Genomic DNA, 11,915 nt, shown 5'->3' with positions numbered 1-11,915 from the left:
CTAGTGGACCGAAGCGGGAGATGAAGTATTGATGCATGAAAAGGGTGGTTGTGTCTTACTATGTTGTGAATACATACAGAGATTTTTAATCGGTACAATGAATCAAATGGAAAGATCATTGACTTTCGAAATAACGGTTTGCTGTGCTCATAACGGTTAGACTTGTTTATTATTCTTAATGCACGTTTTTGAAGACGGATAATAGGATTTAAATACGTATGGTAAGTTCCACCCCATGCTTCGACACAGTATGATAGATGGCTTTCGATGAAGGCAAAATAAAGCATTCGTAATGTAGAGATGTCAAATAATTCCTTAACCTGATGAAGAGCATGACATCCAGATGCCAACTTCCCGCAGACTGCCTCAATTTGGTTTTGCCAGTGTAAGTGGCTGTCAAATGTGAAACCTAGATATTTAAATGAAAACGTGTGTTCTATTAGTGCATTATTTACACGGATTCTGACGTCAGTTGGGTCGATTACTTTTCTTCTTGAATGGAATATCAGGTATTTAGTTTTTTTCGTGTTTATTGTCAGCTTATTAGCTGAGAACCATTGCGCTATTTTATGTACTTCTTGATTCGCTTTTTCCTCTAGCTCTTTCATTGTATCTGCCGTTATAATTAAGCATGTATCATCAGCATACATCAGAAGTTTTGAACAGCTGATAAATGAAGGTAAGTCATTAACGTATAAGGAAAACAATAATGGACCAAGTACGGATCCTTGCGGAACTCCAGTGTAAAGCTTGTGCGGTGAGGATGTAAAGGAATTCATCACCACAACTTGTTCACGGTCAGTGATATAACTAGTGAGTAGGTCGGAAATATTATGACGAAAGCCGTAGTGTTTTAGTTTTGTTATCAGTATAGAATGATCAACTGTGTCGAATGCCTTTCTTAAATCCAAAAATATTACTCCAACTAACATGCCATTGCGCAAAGCCGTGTTAATTTTCTGGGTAAGTGACAGAACTGCTGTGGAAGTTGAATGGTGTGGCCTGAAACCGTGTTGTTGTGTACTGAGGATACCGTATTTATCTAAAAACTTGTTGAATCTGTTTGCAAGAATTTTTTCAGATGTAATTGTGCTAAGAAGAGATATTGGCCTGTAGCAATTTGCGTCGTTCCGGTCACCGTCCTTATATACTGGTACTACCTTCGCTGTTTTCAATACAGACGGATACTTGCAAGCATTAACAGAATGGTTAAAAAGCGAGCACAAGACGGGACCAAGGATGTCAAAATTTTCTGTCACAGCCCTATTGCTTATGCCGTCTAAACCTGTCGCTTTATTCGTCGGCATCGTTAAAACAACAGACGGAGGGCCCGTCATTGTTTAAGTCCGGAAAAAGCTTCAGAAGGTCTGCTTGCTTTAGAAACATGCACATCACTCATTCTGGCTGGTGTCTGTTAAAGTGTGCTTGAGAGGGCCCTTTCTTTCATTAAAGATGTACCCACGTGTTTCAGTGAGCCACGCACTGCAGACAGTGTGATTGCTAGCCGCGCCTAAAGGACGCCACAGTTTTGTTTATGCTCCGTAATCAGTCTGTATGGAGATTAATTGAGATTATTGATATCTTGACATCTTTAATCAAGGGAACGAATACGTGATCCACCCATGAATTTACCTCGGGGTTTGAAAAGTTCACAGCACGTGTGCAACCTTGATGAGCCCTTTTTCATGGCTGCACACTCGTACCATTTTCAAGAATAAAAAAAAGTTGCGACTCTGGCAGTCATCTGTCGTATTTATTTTATGGTGTCGAATTTCTCAGGCTCCTTGCTGACGCTGTGTAGTACCAACTCGACGGTTATCCCCTTTGGTTGCTTCTTGCAACGCCAAGCCAACGAAGGCTCAGCACGAGGTCTCGAGAACTGTGGTAAGCAGTGAAAATCAGACTGGAATGGTACAGCACGTGTTAACACTTGGTTTCTAGGAGTTCCTATTCTCAGCCTTTGTTTTTTTCTTACACTTTTAAAACCACAAACATGGGATAATAAACTTTCTCCTCCCAGTTGGGGTCTGCATGACAAACTAAAATAATCTCCATGGCTTTCGTGGTAAGCGTCATAAAGGAAAAGCAATACTCGTTGAGTTTACGCCACCAAAAACTGTAGCCAGTTGTCTACCTCGCTTATAACATGGTCAACAAAGTTCCACCAGGTTGCTGCAAATACCGGACATTGCATTCACCTATAACCGGTATGGCGGCATATATTCATGTTATGTTCCCTTTCTGAGGTTTCCAGGCTACAAGCCATGCGCATATGGATAAATTCATAAAAAAAAATTTTAAGGTTTCTCTTAAGCACATGGAATTTGATATAAGCTGATAGCTTGGTCTACGTCAAATTAGTTTAATTTACAGTGAAGTTTTGAACAGCCAACGGGAGTAAACGCAGCATTTTCTTATATTCACAAAACACCAAGTGTAGCAAAATGCGCGAACAGAAATAACTGAACCACACTTTCAAAATTTCTGTACCCCCCCCCCCCCCCCCTCACCTTTATCATTGTATTTGTTACTTCTAAATATTCCCATATGCTTCCCTTTTCGACTGTCCTTTCTTTCATCAACAGCAAATCCCCTCCAACATATCTGGGACCCATTCTATGCGGAGGACCCCTGGTGTTGATGGCGGGATGTATAAGCTCCAGTAGTAGTATACACAGCTGTATCTTACCGGTGGTCACCTATGGGGCACAAACGTGGAGGCTAACGAAAAGTGTTCTGCTTAAGTTAAGGACAACGCAGCGAGTTATGGAAAGAAAAATTATGGGTGTAACGTTAAGAGACCGGAAGCGGGCAGTGTGGCTGATGGAACAAACGCGGGTTAATCGCACCCTAGTCGAAATCAAGAGGAAGAAATGTGCTTGGGCAGGGCATGTAATGCGAAGGTAAGATGACCGCTGGTCTTTAATGGTAACAAAGTGGAGTGAGAGAGAGAGAAAGAAATTTTAATGCGAGAAAAAGGTGGAGATGTGGAGTGGATTCCAAGAGAAGGCAAGCGTAGCAGGGCGCACCGGAAAGTTAGGTGGGCGGATGAGATTAAGAAGTTTGTGGCGACGTGGTGGCCGCAGCTGGCAGAGGACAGGGTTAATTGGAGAGACGTGGAAGGGGCCTTTGCCCTGCAGTAGGCGTAGTCAGACTGATGATAATGATGACGAGTGGTACATGTCTTGGCTTGCTGCGTTAGATGATGATGAGTCATGAATCATGTCCAAACTAGCCATTTAGTTGACTGAAAGACTGCAGGGCCCTTGAAAATGGAAGACGTTCTCCCACACAACGGCAGAGACCATTCTGGCTTCGAGTATAGGATTTACAAGCTTCAATAAATGGTCGCACCTCATCCTTGTGAGACCGGTTATGTCCTCTGCAGTGCAAATTTCTTTCTCAATGATCTCAAATTGAGGCAATCGTGTGAAGCGGCGACCATTCAGTTAAAGAACGGGATCTCATCTACACACCTGGTTTCCTGCCGAACGTTGTATGTTTTGTTTTCCCTGGAATCGAAAACCGCTTTTTAATAATGGAAAATGTACAGAAGAGTAATACTGGTGTAAACAAATCACTTGATCGTTCCCCTTCACAACTATAAAGAACCTGAAGTAAGCAATCCGTATAAATTTAGAAGGACCATTAAATAAGTAAATAATTGGTCGGCAATTACCGGCAAGGAAAATTACTACTGGCGCTGACTACAAACAAGTCAATGTGTTTTCCAACTTGCGCACAGCTGTATATTGATACAGTCGATAGTACCGGCGAGCTCTCCTGCCACGTGGCAAAGCTGCTCTGAAATAAATTTTAAAATGATGAGCCCCTGTGAGAAGCTTTTTTGTTATTAGAATGAGTAAGATTTGTCGGGGCGGGATGCAGCCAATATTCTAGTTCAATATTACGGTGCACTTTCGCTTAATTAGTTGTCGCGAAAGTAGCACACTCGAGCGCATCGCAAGTGGCAATCGCAAAAAATCTTGAGAACGGCAACAAAAAGCTCTTTCAGATATTTATGCTGAGTTAGGACCCATAATATAAAAAAATGGTGGCAATAATTGAAAATTGCACGCTTTTCTGGTGCACAGACCGCACCAAATTTATAAAGAATCTCATCCGCTGGTTCTTTAGAGCATGTAAAGAGAGGGATGTTGTATACTAAGGTTTACAGCATGAAATGGACAATTTTCTTCCCTATAACAAATTCATGCCGCAAGAATAGTACAGGTTTATATAAACTATATAACACGGTGAGCGAATCTGTCAAATAGGTGATGATGTAATAGTACAAGCAAATCCGATTGCTGGAAGAGGAGTTCGGTGAAAATTTGTTGTTGAAGTTCAAATGGCCAAGTAGTAGCTGCTTATGTTTGGAGGGATTAGACTCGGTAACAATGGTTTCGGGAAGATAGATCCATTCTTATATGGCTATGGGGTGTAGAATTGGTTGAAGGCGTTGGAAAAACCATGCAGACGCTGTATGCTAAGGGAGTCAAATAATTGGCGAGATGAGCGTAAAGGAGCATGTAAGAAGTTTTCGCGCAGTGCAGGATAATTAAACCGAATACTGGTAATGATAGCATCTTCGTAAGGCATTGAGTGAAGTGCAATTCAGATGGTACTTACGCGCGGTTAAATATCCCTGTTAATGACTACAGGCTGCTGCTGACAAATACAGGAGTGAAGGACATGGACCTATCCAGATCAAAGGGCTGCAGAGCTCCACAGCCCGATCCTCGCAAAGACGCAACGAGAATACAGACGACAAAATGCGCCACTCCTAGACAATTCGTGCGAGGTTGGTCTAGCAACACTGGCGGGTTTGTTAGCGACATAGTTCATGCCGTATCTGCCGCGAAAAACGCGATACTACAGATAATCGCGTATGTATCTAGCGCGAGGGCTTTATCTTGGCTTCTCTCAGTGTCGTTTGAAGCCTTCACGTGAGGTTCGCGCCAAACACGCTGACGAACCAAAAAGGCACGGAAGTGAGTTCGACGGGTATGCGATAGCCCTCAATCCTTCTATCATTTATGCGCGCCTTTTGACTTATTTTTGTTAGAAGCCCCATACAGAATTCCAACGTTTTGCTTCAGTGCAGCTGACGCTATTTCTCGCGTTATATGTGCATGTCAGGGTTTAGGCTTTCTTGCTAGAGGTTTAATGAAGCCATATAACTACCCAGCTTCTAAATTCCCAAACTTCAGCGCCCTCGAATCCTTCTTTTCATTTAATTGCAGTGTCGAAACCGTACCTGCTTGAAATATGGGCAAAAATTACCAAGGATCGGTATTTGTTTATATTTCCTGGTGTTGAGGGTGAGGTCCGGGATTCCTTATGATCTTGCTAAGAAGTGACAAGGGCAGACCCCAGAAACCAGAGCGACTGAGCATATCGGTTTGCTGCAACCTGCGTTTCACAACAAGCAAGATCGAATAGAAAAACCTGAATTACAGACAAGCTAGAATAGTCAGCCTTGAAGACTGAGATTGAGCCCTCTCAAGTTTTCAAAATCTGTAGACGGTTCACGTTCTTTTTCAGTGGACTTCTGGAAAAAGCATGTGTCGTTTAACCGTTGCTTATGCTCAGAAATATTTGAAATTATTCGCCATGCACCATAACGTTCTGTTCGACGTAGATTATATCTGCTGTTTAAAAAATAGTTAAATATTGCCGCCAGGCTTTACTCAGAAATTCGAAACGCACAGAATATGAGTCAGCCAGTGACTGCACATAAGCACTGACATAGGACGGTTTGATCAAAACTTCGGTTCACGTAAAAAATGTTTCATTAGAACAATGTAAGAATTTACAGGAAAAATTAGGTGTTAAGCCATTCTGCACATTGGGTCCGTCTGTATGTCCTGCAGCATCTCCTTTTTATATGCTTAGGTTCCGCACAGTTAATATTCTTTTGCAAGTAGCAGCTTCCCCTTCCGATTGCCAGGCGAACTGTACGAAACTGCCTTACCGTCTTGCTTTGTTAGAAAAATATGCAGCAGCCCAAGATGCGATCATGGAACGCTTACGAATAAAAGGGTTGCTCCGGAAATGAGACATTTTTCATCCGGAATTTTTTCATAAATAAATAGAGACATATATTTTTCCTTTAAGTTAGAGCAGGGCTCAAAAAACTTCTGAAAGAGAATATATCAACTGAGACATCTTTTGTTGCTTTTAGAAAGCGTTAGGACAATTCTTTTAACTGCCGACAATAATTGTGATAAAGAGGCGCATATATATCAGGACCAAATTTCACGCAACGCTTTTTCCAGTTTCGACTAAGCTCTTTAGCAATCTTATTAGGACAGCCGTCGCCGTAGCCCAGAGGTAGAGCACCGGACGCGTAATTCGGAGGTCGTGGGTTCGGATCCCACCGGCGGCATGTGGTTGTTTTTTTCTTCTGCTTTTCTAATCAATTAGCTTTAATCGATAACATATTCAGTAATATTCTAAATTTATCAACACCACAAAATAAATAAATTAATTAAAAATCCCCTGTGCCCCCTGGTTTCTGTGGCTGTTAGCTTCTTTCATATTTATAACGAGCCCCTCATTCCCCTTCCCTTGTTTGCTTAATTGCTTAGCGAGGGCCTCGGTTCTGGCAGCCTTGACGCCATAGGAAGCATAAGAGGGTTCTCACGCAGCTTCCACCCTCTCCGTTCGATGACGTTCTACGTCACACCTGCGGTAACTCAGTACGTTCTACGTCCGCCGCTTATGAACGTGGATGGCGCTGATCAACACTCTCAAGGTTAGGTTTCTTGTGAAACACAAAAACACCCCCGAAAGCAGAAGATTTGACAGCCATCGCCGTAGCTCAGAGGTAGAGCACCGGACGCGTAATTCGAAGGTCGTGGGTTCGGATCCCACCGGCGTCATGTGGTTGTTTTTTCTTCTGCTTTTCTAATCAATTAGCTTTAAGCGATAACATATTCAGTAATATTCTAAATTAATCAACACCCCAAAATAAATAAATTAATTAAAAATCCCCTGTGCCCCTTGGTTTCTGTGGCTGTTGGCTTCTTTCATTATTATGACCATGTCACTCTCCACGCCTTATTCATATTATACCCTGACGGAATGCCTGTCCCTCCAACAGCAACAAAGATTCAGTCGCTGCCAATTGGACTTAATGACAAGTGTTTAAATGCCCTGTAAACAGCACCATAAAGACCAAAAAAAGAGTGAAAGAGCGTTCCATGTGTTTTTTGTGTGTTTGATAATTCGTGGGCCACCTATAAACATGATAGAATCTGTTCGAAGGGGATAGGGGGAGGTGGTAGAGACTAGTTTGATTAAAAGTTCCTAGGAAAAAAGGACATGCTATGGCCGTTTCCGAAAGCCTGGTACAAAACCTGTGGCAGGAAATTTTCATTCTTACCGATAAGAGAGGTCTATCCTAATGCAGTGAGTGACGGGATGGCTTCACCAAACGATGAAGTCAACGAGCTTGTTTAGCCGGTCCAGTAAGTTCATGGTGGCGCTCTTTTGAGCAAGCAAGGCTGCACTCCAATAAATAAGGATTATTTTCCTACTTTTCTGCTTTCATAAAATTTGCAATGGTGGTCAGATTGATGCAGCTTTCATTGGATATACGTCGATCGCGGCGAACTCAAGGTAATTGGAGAGAGGTCTCTGTTACCTGACTAATCATATAAAATTTGTTAACACTATTCCAAAATTAATTGTAACCAGAGTGTTGCAACTGTAGAAAAATCTTTTATCAAGAGAGGCATAAAGTTCGCTTCCTATAACAAAACGCTGTGCACAATAGCGAAGGTAGCAGGATGCCACAAGTGCACTGAGGATAATTTGTCGTTTAACTAAGACTAGAGCTGGTTAGGCTAAGCGCACGCAGCTGTGCTCGACGCACGCACCGTTTGCGAGCGACGTTGTCGTTTTCCTGACAAATTGTAGTGCTTCGTTGCGAAATAATCCCAGGATTTCTTGCGGCACTTCCTGCAATGTTGTTCGGAACGTCAGAGTCCCTCCCGTCTTTTTCTTCTATGAAGCGTAGTCACCGCAGCGCCGCCACCGCCGCTAACCGAATATATACTCATACATATGGTTCCCTCTCCCACACGTTGCTCCCCCTATCTGCACTGAGGCGCAGCAGGTGAGCACCGTCTGTCCACAGCTTTATCGCAGGTCCTATCAGCGCCCTCCCAGACTTGGACAGAGGAGACGTGTTCACCTACGCCGCTTGAGACAACGCAGGTGCGTATCACGATAGCACTGAGAAGTGTGAAAGGTTCGTTAAATTATTTAATTCGTTCGTGTAAACAGAACAGACTGAAGCAGATATTTTTGCGCGTAGAAGATAATGCTTAGAGATCTCCAGAACGATATCATGGAGAATCGTAGTGCAGATGTTCGCATCGAGCACCGTAAACATCGCACAGTCTCGCCGTATTAAAGCTACATCTTTGCCTGGAAGCCGGCATTTGTTCGTTAACTCTGTGCTTCAGTCTGTATTGTTGTGTTAAACATGGAAGCTGTTTTTGGTAAGCAATATTATTGATCCAGACTGGCCAGCAATAATGCTTTTCTTAGGCGCGCTTGGGAAAGCACGAGTTATAGATATTTGTAATTTACCTTCTAGCTATCTGAAATAATATGTAAGGTATAAAACGGGTTTTATTTTCAGGTACCATGCCCGCATCGAGTACTGATCAATTCTCGATAACCATAAGGCCAAGTTCGGCGCTTTCTATGCTAGTGCTATGCAATTCGCATTAAAGCACTGTTGACTGGAAAGACATCTTTAATAGCACTTGTAACTAACTACAAGTTAGTAGTTCTGAAAATAGCTGCTCTTGTAGTCTCAGAGGAGGACGCTTATCGAAAATTTGGCTATTGTGGATATATGCAAGCTTTCGTTCCAAGTGCAGCGAAAAAATTCACTTGTTTTCGTAAGCTGCTTCGACTAAGTATTATATACCTCAGATTTCGAGGTGAGCTTACGTTGAGAAAATCTGTACTTCAAGCAACCTTTGCATGACCCTAATACTCGGTTACGTTTCGGTCATATCTGAATTGGGAGGATCGCATGCAGTGCTCCTAAAACGTTTGAAAGGCAGCGCGTCGTAGGCGAGTTGCAAATAATTTTTCCGTAGGGACACAACCGCCATAACTCAAAATGCAGCGAACGGAGGGACCTAGAACGAACGAAGGCCTAAAGCACTCCACAGCTTCGCTGATTTTATCAGGCAGCTTGCAGTCTTATCAGGCAGCTTGCGCGGCAGTTTTCCTTCCACGTTTTACCGTTAAGGCCATCAAACAGCGTGTTCGCGTGGTACTTGATTCGGTGTCGGAAAGGGTCCGTTGTGTTCTGCAAACTGCGCAGTGACTGCTTTGGAGCACATTGCCCCTGTTTTCAAAAGTTTGAAAAGAATGTGATGTGTGAGCCTTCAGACACTCTCCAATGCTTAATGTCTTTTAACCCTAAGAGAGCAGAGCACTGCATATTTTTGGATCACAATCTTCCGTCCATTTTGAACAATTACCAATAGTTCAACTGTACAAAACCTGTTGAGCTACTTAAGCTTTTTTCCAATCTATATTCCAGATTTTGGTCCTGACTGCGCATCCCTGTTTTTTATGCTTTGCATTTGCCCACGGCGATTTTTTTTTTCATTGTTTTATGCAATATGTTTCGTTTCCTAAATTTTTGCTGGGATAATGCAGGCTTTTTCTCTTGTACTTATGTCATTTTTTTCCCTCTTTTCTTGTAAAGCAAAGAACTTTCGTGTTTACTATTTCTCTAGAGGTCTCATTTATGCTTCTTTGTAAGGGTAGCCAGGGCCTCTTCAAGGTGCTTGAATACAGCTTTTAGCCCAGGCCTCCTACCAGAAGCTCTGGTAAATAAAGACCAATTTTCAATGTGGAAGCTCATAGAATTAGTGTTTTATAGGGACATGAGAGGGTTAGATTTGCAAATACGCTGTGAAGAGACCGCATAGTACACTCAATGAATTAACCATAGATATTGTATTTCGGCAATGCCGGAACTTCTCTTTGTCAATTTTGCCGGATCGGTATGGAACAATCCTCCCTTTTGTTGATACAGTTTGGTAAGAAATTGCTTCCACCGATAATCATTTGCACCCTAATAGCTTTGACCTTGTGCAGATAATTTTTGTGAAGAGACAGTGTTATGACAACTACACTTGTCGACGGAAAGCTTGCAACAAGCTTACTGCAGCGCTATGTTAGTCTTAGCGTTCAGACCCTAGCGGCGAAAAAATGAGTAGGTTGGAGTCCTGGAGGAATACCATGCGTTGTTCAGCACGTCGTCAGCTAAGCGATGCTATAATACAGCATACTTCAGCAGTATATGCTGAGGTAGTGGTCACGCGCACCCGAAATAAATTTTTTTTCTTGCAAAAAATAAAAACGCAGCAGTGGTGCAAATGACTGAAACCACATTTATTTCTGCGTGCGTGTTGGCTCTTGCCCCGTTCGTAGTTTTCAATCCTAGATCTGCTAAAATGAAAAAGTATAATTTTTGTAGAAGCGACGTTCTCTTCCGCTCCCACTTTCGCCAACGCCACTCTCCTGAAATTCTCGCACACAATTAGCATAGCCCAGCATGCTGCCCTTCGGGCCATCCGTCGCATTGTAACTGCCAAACATTCTGAAACCTCGCTAAAACACGGGGATGGTACTGTGGTCCAAGCCCTACCCGATCGTGCTGTCAGCTCATGCACCGCGGCAAGTTTCAGCCTGTTTTTCAGTCTGAATGTGGGCAAACCACAATAAAAAATTTGATGCATCGCATCCGTACAGTGTTTTGGAAAGCTTGTTCAGGAAGTCATAAAAAGACTGTAAAATGGATCGCATTCTATGAAGTGAAACAACCTGGTAAGTATTTCTTCCACCGCAGCCAGTCTACAATGGACATGAATGTGACCAGTATGTGGCTCTTCTTTGTGTGGTTTCACTTTTGTGTACTGTGCCACTGTGACAGAAGTACCACTTGGAGACCGAGTTTTTCCCTAAAGTGTGCTCTTTAGAACCAGGTAACGATGGGAGATGAATGTTATGATGGGTGACTACAAGAACAAAACAACTAACCCTATAGTCTGCATCGGTCAGTATTCTACAAACCGCGGGATATAACATCTGATCTTGCATAGTTTGAACTGTATATACCTGGACATTCAGTCCGAATGAAATAGACAACGTACCAGATGAAGGTACCATAGTTCTTCGAGGCATGCTTGATAACAATTCGTGAGAACCGAACCATCAGCCAATAGTTTAATCTACTCATCCGTTGCGTCATTGCAAACAATTCAGGAATAACAAGGAGAACCCTTCACAGGGCTAGCTTGTCTTGTTCCGAGAAACTCACTCTTTTTTTCTGTTAAGCACACTGCAAAAACTGCTCCACGGTAACCTTGTTCCTCAAAGTGTGAAGTTCATTTGGAGTCAAACTCAGCGAAAAACATCAGTGCATATGCATCACTTCTTATATGATATGCTTTTTATGAGTAAAACTCAATAAATTTACAAAACGCTTTACAAAAACGTGCCACAATAATTTCGCCCATAAATTAAAGTCGAGACCGGCACGCTGCGCCGTTTTCGACACAAGGCGTGCACCGTCATGTGCCGCCCATGTGCAGTGCGCCATGGTTTGCAGCTTGGAGAGGGAAGGGGGAACGGGCCTCTTAATTTTGACCCCGACAGCCAGTTTTCGATTTAAGCACTTGCATTGTCCAAACATGGTGATGCGTTGACGGATCGTACACCTACGATCTTCCCCATGTTTGATTGCACTTTTAGTGCAGGGATGTATTTAATGGCGACATTTTCCGCCTCTCTTTTCCGCCGTCCATACCGCGAGAAAATGGCTATTTCCAACTGGTCTGTTTATTATACCTGCCACGTGATGAAAGAGA

General features: G+C 42.8%; 1 protein-coding gene across 1 annotated transcript in view; it reads left to right on the top strand.

Annotated features, from left to right (window-relative positions):
- Positions 1–8,022: 8,022 nt before the first annotated feature.
- Positions 8,023–11,915, top strand: part of LOC149359645 (hepatocyte growth factor receptor-like) — a 68,534-nt gene continuing 64,641 nt past the window's right edge. The window contains exon 1 of the mRNA XM_089571790.1: positions 8,023–8,226. The gene's annotated coding sequence lies outside the window, so the exon portion shown is untranslated. The remainder of the gene's footprint in view (positions 8,227–11,915) is intronic.

Source organism: Amblyomma mixtum, chromosome 2 (genome assembly GCF_055824585.1).
Source record: "Amblyomma mixtum isolate Tamu chromosome 2, ASM5582458v1, whole genome shotgun sequence".
Lineage (NCBI taxonomy): Eukaryota > Metazoa > Arthropoda > Arachnida > Ixodida > Ixodidae > Amblyomma > Amblyomma mixtum.
This window is presented reverse-complemented; position numbering and strand designations above follow the sequence as displayed.